The 12,636-nt window shown below is 41.3% G+C and overlaps 2 long non-coding RNA genes across 2 annotated transcripts in view; both read left to right on the top strand.

Annotated features, from left to right (window-relative positions):
- Window positions 1-12,636, top strand: part of LOC127530285 (uncharacterized) — a 239,525-nt gene that overhangs the window by 146,901 nt on the left and 79,988 nt on the right. The gene's annotated exons all lie outside the window — the stretch shown is intronic.
- Window positions 11,711-12,349, top strand: LOC127530292 (uncharacterized). Its single transcript, XR_007936785.1, has 3 exons — window positions 11,711-12,083; window positions 12,127-12,212; window positions 12,256-12,349. It is a non-coding gene; the product is annotated as an uncharacterized LOC127530292 (long non-coding RNA).

Raw genomic sequence — 12,636 nt, 5'->3', positions numbered from 1 at the left:
AAATATCTTAGAAAACCTGGATATTAATGCATAAAACTGCCAAAAAACTAGATATGAACCCACAAAGGATTAAAAACTTCAACAATAATGTGTAGGAGTATTAAAACTATAAAAGACGCTGTAAAAAGTCAGCAGCAAACATTAGTTCTGTTCTTGATAACAGATGACCAGATTAGCATGCTAGCTCAGTAGCTCTGTCACATGACCCAGATGTTCCAGCCACATTGATTAATAACTTCAGACCAGCTGACTGAGAATTTGGGGAAATTCAACATTCAGTCATCCCCTTAAATAAACTTGTTTCCTACGTAGCTAATAAAGTTATGAAATGTGCTGGTCTGATGATATTAATCAATGTGGCTGGAACCACTGGGTTGTGTGACGGAGCTACTGAGCTAGCATGCTAATCTGGTCATCTGGTACCAGAATTAAGACTAGAAATCGTGTTTGCTGATGATTTTTTACAGTATCTTTGATATTTTTGATACTTCTGTCCATTAATGTCAAGATTTTTAAATCCTTTGTGGGTTCATATCTGGGTTTTTGGCAGTTTTGTGCATTAATATGCAGGTTTGTTACTTGAACTATGGTAAGATCCAAGTTTTCTAAGCTATGTTGGATGAATATTCAGGTTTTTTGGACGCTTTTTTGCACCGACATTCAGGTTTTGACACGCTGATGCTCTAACATCCTTGAAAAAACCTGAATATTATTACAGAGTAGTATTAAACCAATGGTGTTATTAAGTACAAAATGGCCAAAAACACGGGTATTAACCCACAAAAGTTTTAAAAACTTGGACAACAATGTGTAAAAGTATCAAAAAACTGAATATTACCATGCAGAAGCATCAAGCACTTTCAAAACAATCAAAAACCACAAAGTTAATGCACAAAAAGATTAATAGCCTGAACGTTATCGCACTAAATAGTCCAAAATCAGGACATTCATGCAAAATAGCTTAGAAAGCCTGGATATTAATGTGAAAAAGTACCTAAATCCAGAATATTACCACGTACAAACCTCAAGAGCCTGGTAAATAACACACAAGACAATCAAAAACCTGAATTTAGCTAATTTCAGTGTCAGAAACCCAGGTATTAACCTACAAAAGATTGAAAATCCCAGACATTTTTGTGTAAAAGTATCAAAAATCAGAATATTACCATGTAAAATCGTCAATAACCTGGATATTCATGCAAAATGTCTCAGAAAACCTGGATATTATTGTATGAAACTGAAAAAAAAAACAAATATGTACCCATAAATAATTAACAAACCTGGAAACAATGTGTGGAAGCATCGAAAACCAGAAAATTACCATGTAAAAAAGACAATGAAAAACCTGGATGTTAGTGCACCAAAGTGTCAAAAACCTGAATGTTCACGCAAATTAGCTTAGAAAACCTGGATATTACCACAGTAAAGTGCCAAAAACCTGGATGTTAAAGCAGAAAACTGCTAAAAATGCAGATATAAACCCACAAAGGACTCAAAAAGCTAGACACTGATGTGAAGAAAAGACAAAAGCCTAGATAGTAATGGATAAAAGCATCAAAAGTATAAAAGACACTGTAAAAATAAACAGCAGCCTTAATTCTGATAACAGATGACCAGATTAGCGTGCTAGCTCAGTAGCTCTGTCACATGACCCACATGTTCCAGCCACATTGATTAATATCTTCAGACCAGCTGACTGAGAATTTGGGGGAAGTCAACATTCAGTCATCCCTATAAATAAACTGCTACGTGTTTCCTACAGTCAGCAAAACATTTCTGAAATGTGACGGAATAACTGAATTAAAAATACAGTTCTCTTTTAAAGCCATTAGTGGAAGGAATCGAACATGTGAGCTCGTTTCCACTCGATGACAAAGCAGCACTCGGAAAAAAAAACCCCGCTCTTCCTTTCCGACTACGTTTTCCAGCGATGGAATTTTACTGGAGAGTTTCTACTTGTGTTTGACTGCGCTGTAACTGAATGGGACGTGGAAGGACTTGAGGTTGGCTTCTCTTCCACCCTTTTGTTGCATCATGTCTCTTTGTTGGACTGAATGTCTCCTCATTAAGGCATAAAGGCTGCACAAACCCTTGACTGATGGCCGTCCACTGTACCACTTCTGCTCACCAGGCCCGGCCACACTGAACACACACAGGGAAAGCAGGGTTTGCACATTCACAGGACAAGACGAATGGGACAACGGCGTTAAAAATGCAACAAAAAAAGACGGCAGTAAAAATGAGAGGAGGAAAAAAAAAGAAGCCAGTCTCAAGTTGTTTTCATGAATGACCCCCAGCTGGGAAAGGAAGAGAACAAGGACAGAGGTCATGTTCCCCACCAGGGAACCCACAAAACATGTCTCTTTGGTGGAAAAGAGGTTACTTAAGCTGCTCCAAAGGGAAAAGTCAAGTGTCTCCTGCCATCGCACCATTATTGCCTTCCTTTAACGTCGGAGAAAGTTGTTACCTAACGCACAAAAGTAGAAAAAACCAGGAGAAGAAACCACAAAAGCAGCAAAACCTGGATAAGAAACAACAAAAACCTGAACATTAGCAGATTAAAATGTCAAAAACAACAATATCCACACGTAAATTTGGTAAAATCTTTGAAACTATTGCACCAAAGTATGAAAAACCTGGATATTGATGCACAAAAGTATATAAAAACCTTGATGTTAATGCACCAAAATATCCAAAACATTGATACTAACACACTGTAGTATCGAAAAACAGAATATTAACAATCACAAGTATCAAAAACCTGGATATTAATGCACACATTAATAACCTCGATTTTTTCACATAAGTGTCCAAAACTTAGATATCAATCAACAAAAGTATCAAAACCTGTATATTAATGCACAAAAGTGTCAAAACATCTTTGAAAACCTGGATCTTACCACAGGAAGTGTCGAAAACCGGAATATTAATTAACAAAACTGCCAAAAATCCAGATATTAACCCACTAAGGACTCAAAACACTGGACAGTAAGATGTAGAAGTACCAAAAACCAGATTATTGCCATGTAAAACCATCAAGAACCTCGATAGTGACACAAAAAGTTTCCAAAATCTGGATATTTAGCTACAAAAGTCTCAACAACCTCAATATTTACACACCAAAAGTCAAAGTACCAAAAACCTGAATAAGAAACCACAAAAACCCGGATATTACTGCACAAAACTTCCAAACCCCAGATAGGAACTCACTAAGGATTCAAAAACCTGGACAAAAATGTAATAAAGTATCAAAAAGCTGGACATGACCATGCAAAACATCAAAATCTGGACAATGATGCTCAAAAGTATCGAAACACTACGTAATAATTCACATGACAAGCAGAAACCACAATATTATTGCAAAAAAGTTTCAAAAACCTGGACATGAAGGTACAAAACTTCCAAAAATCCAGATATGAACCCACAAAAGGATCCAAAAACCTGGACAATAATATGCAGAAGTATCGAAAAACTAAATATTACTGCGCAAAAACATCAAAAACCTGGACAATGATTTACAAAACAATCAAAGCCTTCGATATTATAAGTCTATATATACGCAACTATCACCTTCACTGCTCCAGATGTAATAACAATGAAGCCTACGAGGCCTAAATGTTGTGATAATGTGTCTGTGTGGTCTGGACAGCAGCCACCTGAGCCTGTTTCATTACTGAATCCTGAAGCTGTGAGAGGCCGAGGACGGTCTGGAGGAGGTGGAGGACACCTGACGACCAGCACTGCCCCCTGCTGGGCTGCACCTGTTTAATCTGCAGCTCTGAACTCTCCAATGAGGGTGAAGGAAAGGCTGCCCTGACCTGGTGTCATTGTCTTTACGAGCCAGGTGTGGTTCACATAAACCTGAGGCGTCTCACCTCAATAAAATATCAGCTTCTCCGATGCTGCGCTGCGATTGGTGGTTTGTAAAGACTGTCGGGTGAACTGGGTCACCTGAAGGCTTGATATTCTGTAATGTGGTGCAAAATAAGCTCCATGTCTGGTTTCACAACGGAGTCTGACGTGAACTTCTGGCTTGGACAAAGGCTGGAAGATTGTGGAGCTGAGATAAGACGGACTGTGGTGCAACGAGAGGTGATGAAATCAGCACGAGACCCGGCGATGTGGAACTGTCAACACTCTTTCTCCATGGAGATCGGTGGATAACACCAGTTTGTTTAGGCCCAAACAGTTTACTCAAAGGCAGCATGCGAGACATCTCAAAGAAAAATGGTTTAGAAGACAAAGAAAACAACTATCAGAGGTTTAAACATCCAATTCTGCAGCTCCAAGGAGCTTCTCAGCATCTTTGAGCTCTTTGTTTGATTTATTAGTGCGCAGACGGGTCAAAAACCTGGATATTAATGCACAAAAATGTAAAAGGCAGAGATAACAATGCCCCAAACTGCCTAAAACCTGGAGAACAACACATAAAAATGATGAAAACCACAAATGAATGCAACAAATTCTCTAAAACCTGCATATTAAAAAGTTCTAAACTATTAATGACCTGGATGTTAGCATACAAAAGTATGAGAAACCTGGATATTAATGTGCAAAGGTGCCAACAACCCAGATGTCAACACACCAAATGGTCAAAAATCTGGATATTAATCCTTTAAAGTGTCAACGACGTAGATATCAATGTGGAAAAGTATCAACAACCTGGATATTAACCTAAAAAACCCAAGACATTAATGTATAAACGCATCAAAACCCTGCATATTGAAGTACTAAACTATCAATAACCTGGGCATTAGCACACAAAAGTGTCAAAAACCTGGATATTTACACAATGAATAATCAAAAACGTGAATATTACCTTACAACAGTGTCAATAGCTTTAATATCAGTGTAGCAAAGTGTCAAAAACCTGGATATGAACGAATAAAAGTGACAAAAACCTGGATATTAACGAAAAAAAGTGTCAAAAACCTGGATATTAACGAAAAAAGTGTCAAAAACCTGGATATTAACGAATAAAAGTGACAAAAACCTGGATATTAACGAAAAAAAGTGTCAAAAACCTGGATATTAACGAAAAAAAGTGTCAAAAACCTGGATATTAATGAATAAAAGTGACAAAAACCTGGATATTAACGAATAAAAGTGACAAAAACCTGGATATTAACGAAAAAAAGTGTCAAAAACCTGGATATTAACGAATAAAAGTGACAAAAACCTGGATATTAATGAATAAAAGTGACAAAAACCTGGATATTAACGAAAAAAAGTGTCAAAAACCTGGATATTAACAAAAAAAGTGACAAAAACCTGGATATTAACAAAAAAAATGTCAAAAACCTTGATGTTTAAGTACTAAATCATCATTAGCCCACAAAAGTGTCAATAACATATCAATGCAGAAAAGTATCAATAACCCGGATAATAATGTGGAAAAGAGTCAAAAACTTTGATATTAACACATAAAAGTGTCAAAAATCTGGATGTTAAAGTACTAAACTATCAATACCTCGGATGTTAGCATACAAAATATGACAGATTTGCATAATAAGATGCTAAAGAGTCAACAACCTGGATATTAACATAAAAATGACAAAGAACCAAGACTGTGACTAATAAGTGTCTAAACCCTGCATATTGACGTACTGAACTATTAATAACCTGGATATTCATGCTCAAAAGTATAAGAAACCGATATATAGTTGTATAAAAGTGTCAAAATCATGAACATGAACACATCTAAGGATCAAAAACCAGGATATTTAAAGCTTTCCTATCTGACTGGCACCTTAACTATCTGATATATAATAATAGTTCAGCCTGTATGTTGTGAAAAATGTCTTTAGGTCCTCCAGATGTCCAAGCTGGAAACTCATCTCTGCTGCTAGTATCTCATCATTTCTGTCCCTGTCTGGACACTTAAACACTCTGGTAAACTGAGATCTTTGTCTTTGGCCTCCATCACTTAAACTCTCTCTCTCCAGGCAGAAGTTTGCTCCGACCCAGAGGGAGCAATCCACTGATTTCCCACAAAGATCTAGAAACTTTAGAGGCCACACTGGCTTCAAATTAAATCTCAAAAGCATACAAAACCTTGATATAAATTGACAAAAGTTTCAAAATCGTGAATATTAGCATACTTGAGTACCAAAAATCTGGATATTTACACACCTGTTGATCAAAAGCCTGGAATTCCCCCCCACCCAGATGGAGCAATTCACGGTTTTCCAGCAAAGATCTGGTAACTCTAGAGGCCACACTGGCTTCAGAGACTGAGGTTCTGTCCACAGTTCAAGTTTGAAATTCAAGTTACAAAATCGCGAATATTAACACACTAAAGTATCAAAAGCCTGGATATTACCCTACAAAACTGTCAATAGCATTGATGCTAACTTACTAAAGTATGAGAAATCTGGATATTAATGTGAAAAAGCACCAAAAACCAGGATAATATCACACAGAAGTGTCAAACCTGGATATTTACGTACCAAATGACCATAAATCTGGATAGTACCCTACAAAACTATCAATAGCCTCAATGCTAATGTACAAAAGTATGAAAAACCTAGATATTAAAGTGAAACAGCATCAAAAACCTGGATATTACCCTACAAAATTATCAATAGCTTGGATGTTAACGTAAAAAAATATGAGAAACCTGGATATTAATGTGAAAAAGTGTCAATAACCTGCATATTACCCCCCAAATGATCAAAAACTTGGATAATACCCTACAAAACTATCAATAACCTTAATGCTAACTTACAAAAGTTTGAAAAACCAGACTAGTAATGTGAAAAAGCATCAAAAACCTGGATATCAACACATTAAATGATCAAAAACCTGGATTTTAAAGTACTAAGCTATCATTATTCTGGATGTTAACGTACAAGCATATGAGAAACCTGGATATCAACACACTAAACGATCAAAAACCCGGATGTTAACCTACAAAACAATTCATAACCTTTATGCTAAAGTACAAAAGTATGAGAAACCTGGATATTAATGTGCAGAAATATCAAAAGCCTGGGAATTAAAACAGAAAAGCATCCAAAACCTGAAAATTAATCCGCAAAAGGGTCCAAAACTTTGATGTTGAATTGCTAAACTATAAATAACCTGGATGTTAGCATACAAACATATAAGAAGCCTGGATATTTACACACCAAATGATCAATAGCCTTGATGCTAACATAGAAGACAGAAACTTGGTTCAACCCAGAGGGACCAATCTACTGTTTTTCTGCAAAGATCTAGAAACTCTAGAGGCCACACTGGCTTCAGAGACTGATGTTCTGTCCCCAGCAAAAAATTATTTAATGCACACCCACAGTGAACAGATGAGAATGACAGAAATTCCTGTACATGTAGCAGGACAGATTTCAAAGGGGCTGAAAAGTTTGCAGCTCCAGTGAAGCAAGAAGGAAAAGTGGCAGCTCCTGTAATAGCGGCGGTCACCTCATAAGTCACATGACCACCTGCAGACAGGCTTTCAGCACGAACAACTGCAGCTGACTGGAAACCATCTGGTCCATGTGAGCATGCCGCTGCAGGCGTCATGGCAACCTGTAGAAGGAGGAAGTTAAGAGCCGGGGCAGCCGTGGTGGGAAACTAATCTGGGCAGCGCTACACAAATCAGCCCAGCATGACGCGGTCCTGCAGCGCATTAAAACATCCGTCAGCGCTCGCATGAAACACCCGCTTACATTTTCTCTTCTTATTCCTACAGGTGTAACGTGATGCTTTCATTTAAAACAGATGCTAACAGGGATTCCAGGTCTGCTTGTTTTAATGCAGGGCACCGATCCCGATGGAAAGCGAGTTAGCCGGCCTCTTCGTTCTCCTCATACCTCTGATTTTTCTCCCTCTCTCTCTCTCTCTCTCTCTCTCTCTCTGCTTTAGCCGACTTCCTTTTCGCTAGCCACCGAGACTAAAGGTCGTGTAAACACAACTCACCAGGAGGAGGCCGGACCTCGGGAGGTGCAGCAGCAGATACAAACTAAAACTGCATCCCAGCAGGGACAAGAATGCAAACGCAAAGAGCAAGAAATGTTCTGAAGAGGATCATTCAGGAGCTAAAGAGCTGCTAGAACACAGAAAACCTGCACAAAAACACATCAGAATCAAAAACAGATAGCTTAGAAAGGCTAAACTGAACATTCAGGCCTCAAAGTAGGAACTCAAAGCAACGAAAGTAAACTAAACTGAGTCCACCTGTGATTCCCAATCAGTCCAACAGCATGAACATGCAACATGACTCAAAACGTGTCTAAAGTAACTTATAATTTACCAAAGCTGACTCCAAACCTGTCCAACTCTAGCTAAAAATACTAAGAATGACTCAAAATTGATCCCAAACAACTCAAAATATGTCACATTGAACTTAAAATGTGTCCCAGTTTACTAAAATATGCCCAAAGATACTTAAAATGACCAAGGGACTGTCCAACATTAGCCTTAATGCATGGTAGTTGTGGACTTGTGGATTGTGTCTATGTCTGCATCATGGCTCCACGTGGAAAAGAACTGAACAGAGGAAGAGAAAAATCTGACTGAGAGACTTGACAAAGATGGAAAAGGATCCAAGAAGATCAACTAAAAACCAGTGAAGCAGAGAGTCAGCAGTGATCAGGAGGTCTAGAAGGAGTCCTAGTCCTGACGGTACCTGGTCAACTCACTCCCCGGTTAGGTTTAGGGTTGGGTTAGGGTTAGGGTATTTCAGCTTTCAGTGTAAAAGGATATCATCCATGGATTTCAGGTAGTTATAGGTAAGTAACCTAAGCATATGGGGAGTGAGTTTTCTGGGGAGTGACTTCTGGGGAGTGAGTTGACCGGGGAGTGAGTTGTCCAGTATCCGTCCTGACTACCACGAAAAAAATATTGTCCAATCACATTTTTTAAAAATTCCCCAATCTTTGTAAGGTAATTAGAATACTGAAAACATTTATCTGGAAAAATAAATTTGGATTTTTAAGATATCATGTGTCCATGGACATTGGAACGCCGTACATGTGAAACCGAACCTTGATGGCAATCATTTAGTCCCAAAGAAAATACTAAAAAGTCAACATAAGAGTGAGTTTAACATCCACTTAACCGTCCATCATCACTTTTGTTGTTTTGTCTGGGTTTGTTGTGCTTATTTGGTATGATACTTCAAAAAGCAACTCCTCCTCTTGGAACACAAAGGACTACCTTGCACTTCATGCACATCACATGTTCTGCTCTTGCAGCCATATCTGCTACACCTTGTTGCGTATGTGTTCCATCCACCATCTCTAGAAGATGAATGGCATCATAGTGCCTCAGAGCTGCATTTGGCATTTCAACAGATATTTGTGTGCACACTTTCTATAATGGCCATATGTATGTGTGTGGTAGCGCTACCATGTACCTCCTTTATTAGGCCTCATCCAAAAGAAACGTTTCCTCATCTGTTCGCCTCCCTCTGCACCACGTCCAGACGTCCACACCTGGCCAGTGGGTGGTCCACCGCCCAGCTCCAGTCTCACAATGCAGCCGTGACTCTCCTGCCGTGAGTCGTGGTGAAGATCAGAACCACAGCCTCTGGATTACAGCTGATCGGACCGCAGCAATGCTGTCGCCATCTCGATCCACAACTTAGCGTTTCGATATGATCAAATAGAGATTCTTTTTGACTAATTGATGACGCAAACGTGGTTCCGTTAAGAACGCGCGGCTTTCTGGCTGCTCTGAGGTGCTCTTGTACTCCCTCCTGGTCCAAAAATAACACCAGTAGAGCAACCCGGTCTCACGGGGATTCGTGAAACTGTCACGTAAGTTTTAGTTTCGGTTTCGTGCGCACCAACACGATTTCGTCATGTTTTTCGTGCCGCTCACCACGAAATGTTTTTCGCTGTGGTAATCACATCTGAAAGTGGTTTATACCGGCGGATTCATGACGATCTAAGCTGTCCATCGGCGTATACTGCTTGTGTGATCGCGTTTGCGGCCGCCGGCCGCCGGACATTCTTGAAATTCCTATGCAAATTGGTAAGTGTACCACTGGCTTATGGTTAGGTTATGGTTAGGTTATGGTTAGGGTTATGGTTAGGGTTATGGTTAGAGACGATGTCATGCAAAATATAGCGTTGGATTCGCCACGGTTTTACATTAAAAATATAATATACACATTCTTTTGAAATACGTTCTGAGTGGCACGAAAAGTCCGCCGTTTAAAATACATTGGTGCGCATTTCGTGGTGAGCGGCACGAAAAACATGACGAAATCGTGTTGGTGCGCACGAAACCGAAACTAAAACTTACGTGACAGTTTCACGAATCCCCGTGAGATCGGGCTCAGTAGAGTCTGTTCAAAAAAGTCTCGGTCCAAACTCACAATTATGAACGAATTCATCAATTTATTTACCTTCAGGAGTTCATCAGAATTAACAAAGAGCAAAGCCCTTCAACAGTCCGCCAGGACACACCATGACACGGTGTAAAACAATTCACTTCCTGTTTACACCACACCTTTGGTAATTAGTGTGGCCTTTAAATACACAGGTAACTGGTCACAGCGCCACTTACTGGTTACCAACTGAAATGGCTCCAACAGTTACTGTTCAGGACTCCTAAAATGGACCAAAAACTGTCTAAAATGATGTAATTTTTTTTGTAAAATCACTTGAAATTTATAAAAAAAAAACTCAGAATTTGTCCAAATGACCCAAAATTTGGCCCAAGATAACTCAAAATTTGCTTAAAATGACTCAGAACGTATGCAAAATGGCATAAAAATTAGACCAAACTATCTCAAAATTTGCCCAAAATTATTTCAAATTTGTCCAAAATATTTGAATTAAAATATCCAAAATAAGTCCAAACTTGTTAAAAATGATTCAGAATTTGCCCAAAATTATTTCAAATTTGTCTCTACGTGTCTCTGCGTGTCTCTACGTGTCGCTGCATGTCTCTCCATGTCCCTGCATGCCCCTATGTGTCTCTGCGTGTCTCTACGTGTCCCTATGTGTCTCTGTGTCTCTCCGTGTCACTGCATGTCTCTGTGTGTCTCTACGTGTTGCTGTGCATGTCTCTACGTGTCCCTGCGTGTCTCTACGTGTCTCTGCGTGTTTCTGCATGTCCCTGCGTGTCTCTACGTGTCCCTGCGTGTCTCTGCGTGTCTCTACGTGTTGCTGTGCATGTCTCTACGTGTCCCTGCGTGTCTCTACGTGTCACTGCATGTCTCTGTGTGTCTCTACGTGTTGCTGTGCATGTCTGTGCATGTCTCTACGTGTCCCTGCGTGTCTCTACGTGTCTCTGCGTGTTTCTGCATGTCCCTGCGTGTCTCTATGTGTCCCTGCGTGTCTCTGCGTGTCTCTACATGTCTCTGCGTGTCTCTACATGTCTCTGTGTGTGTCTCTACATCTCTACATGTCTCTGCGTGTCTCTACGTGTCCCTGCGTGTCTCTACGTGTCACTGCATGTCTCTGTGTGTCTCTACGTGTTCCTGCGTGTCTCTATGTGTCCCTGCGTGTCTCTGCGTGTCTCTACATGTCTCTGCGTGTCTCTACATGTCTCTGTGTGTGTCTCTACATCTCTACATGTCTCTGCGTGTCTCTACGTGTCCCTGCGTGTCTCTACGTGTCACTGCATGTCTCTGTGTGTCTCTACGTGTTCCTGCGTGTCTCTACGTGTCCCTGCGTGTCTCTACGTGTCCCTGCGTGTCTCTACGTGTCTCTGCGTGTTTCTGCATGTCCCTGCGTGTCTCTACGTGTCTCTACGTGTCTCTGCGTGTCTCTACATGTCACTGCATGTCTCTACGTGTTGCTGTGTGTGTCTCTACATATCTCTACGTGTCTCTACGTGTCACTGCATGTCTCTACGTGTCCCTGTGTGTCCCTGCGTGTCTCTACGTGTCGCTGCCTGCTGGACTGGGCATGAAGCTGAAGTGCAGCATGTGACGTTTGTGCTGAAGTGTTTGTGTGCAGCTGAGGGGGAGAAGCTGGCACTGAGGGAGAAGAAAGCCTTTTGAAAGAGCAGTGAGTCTGCAGAAGCCAGTGCCGTTCAGCACGTACGCCCCAGCGAGGCCAGGGAGGACCAGGACCAGATCCAGGTCCCTCCTTAGTGAGCCCGGGGAGGACCAGGACCAGATCCAGGTTTCTCCTTAGTGAGCCCGGGGAGGACCAGGACCAGATCCAGGTCCCTCCTTAGTGAGCCCGGGGAGGACCAGGACCAGATCCAGGTCCCTCCTTAGTGAGCCCGGGGAGGACCAGGACCAGATCCAGGTTTCTCCTTAGTGAGCCCGGGGAGGACCAGGACCAGATCCAGGTCCCTCCTTAGTGAGCCCGGGGAGGACCAGGACCAGATCCAGGTCCCCCCTTAGTGAGCCCGGGGAGGACCAGGACCAGATCCAGGTCCCCCCTTAGTGAGCCCGGGGAGGACCAGGACCAGATCCAGGTCCCCGAGTCGCTGCTGATCCCTGCTGGTGGAGGACCGGGCCTCTCCGGATCCTCGCTCTTTGTTTTACGCCACACAAACCGGTTCCTCGTGTCCGGACGACTTCCTCGGATGCAGCGGGCCTGACGGGTTAATCAGCCAGGAAAGCCTCTTACTGACAGCCAGGCCTTAATTGCATACCATCAGTTTGGATGCAGAGAAATCCACAGATTCCACAGATCAGCAGGAACCAGGTCCTGATTCTGGTTCTCA

Source organism: Acanthochromis polyacanthus, chromosome 16 (assembly GCF_021347895.1).
Source record: "Acanthochromis polyacanthus isolate Apoly-LR-REF ecotype Palm Island chromosome 16, KAUST_Apoly_ChrSc, whole genome shotgun sequence".
Taxonomy (NCBI): domain Eukaryota; kingdom Metazoa; phylum Chordata; class Actinopteri; family Pomacentridae; genus Acanthochromis; species Acanthochromis polyacanthus.
Note: the sequence above shows the minus strand (reverse complement) of the source record. Positions and strands in the feature narration are given on the sequence as shown.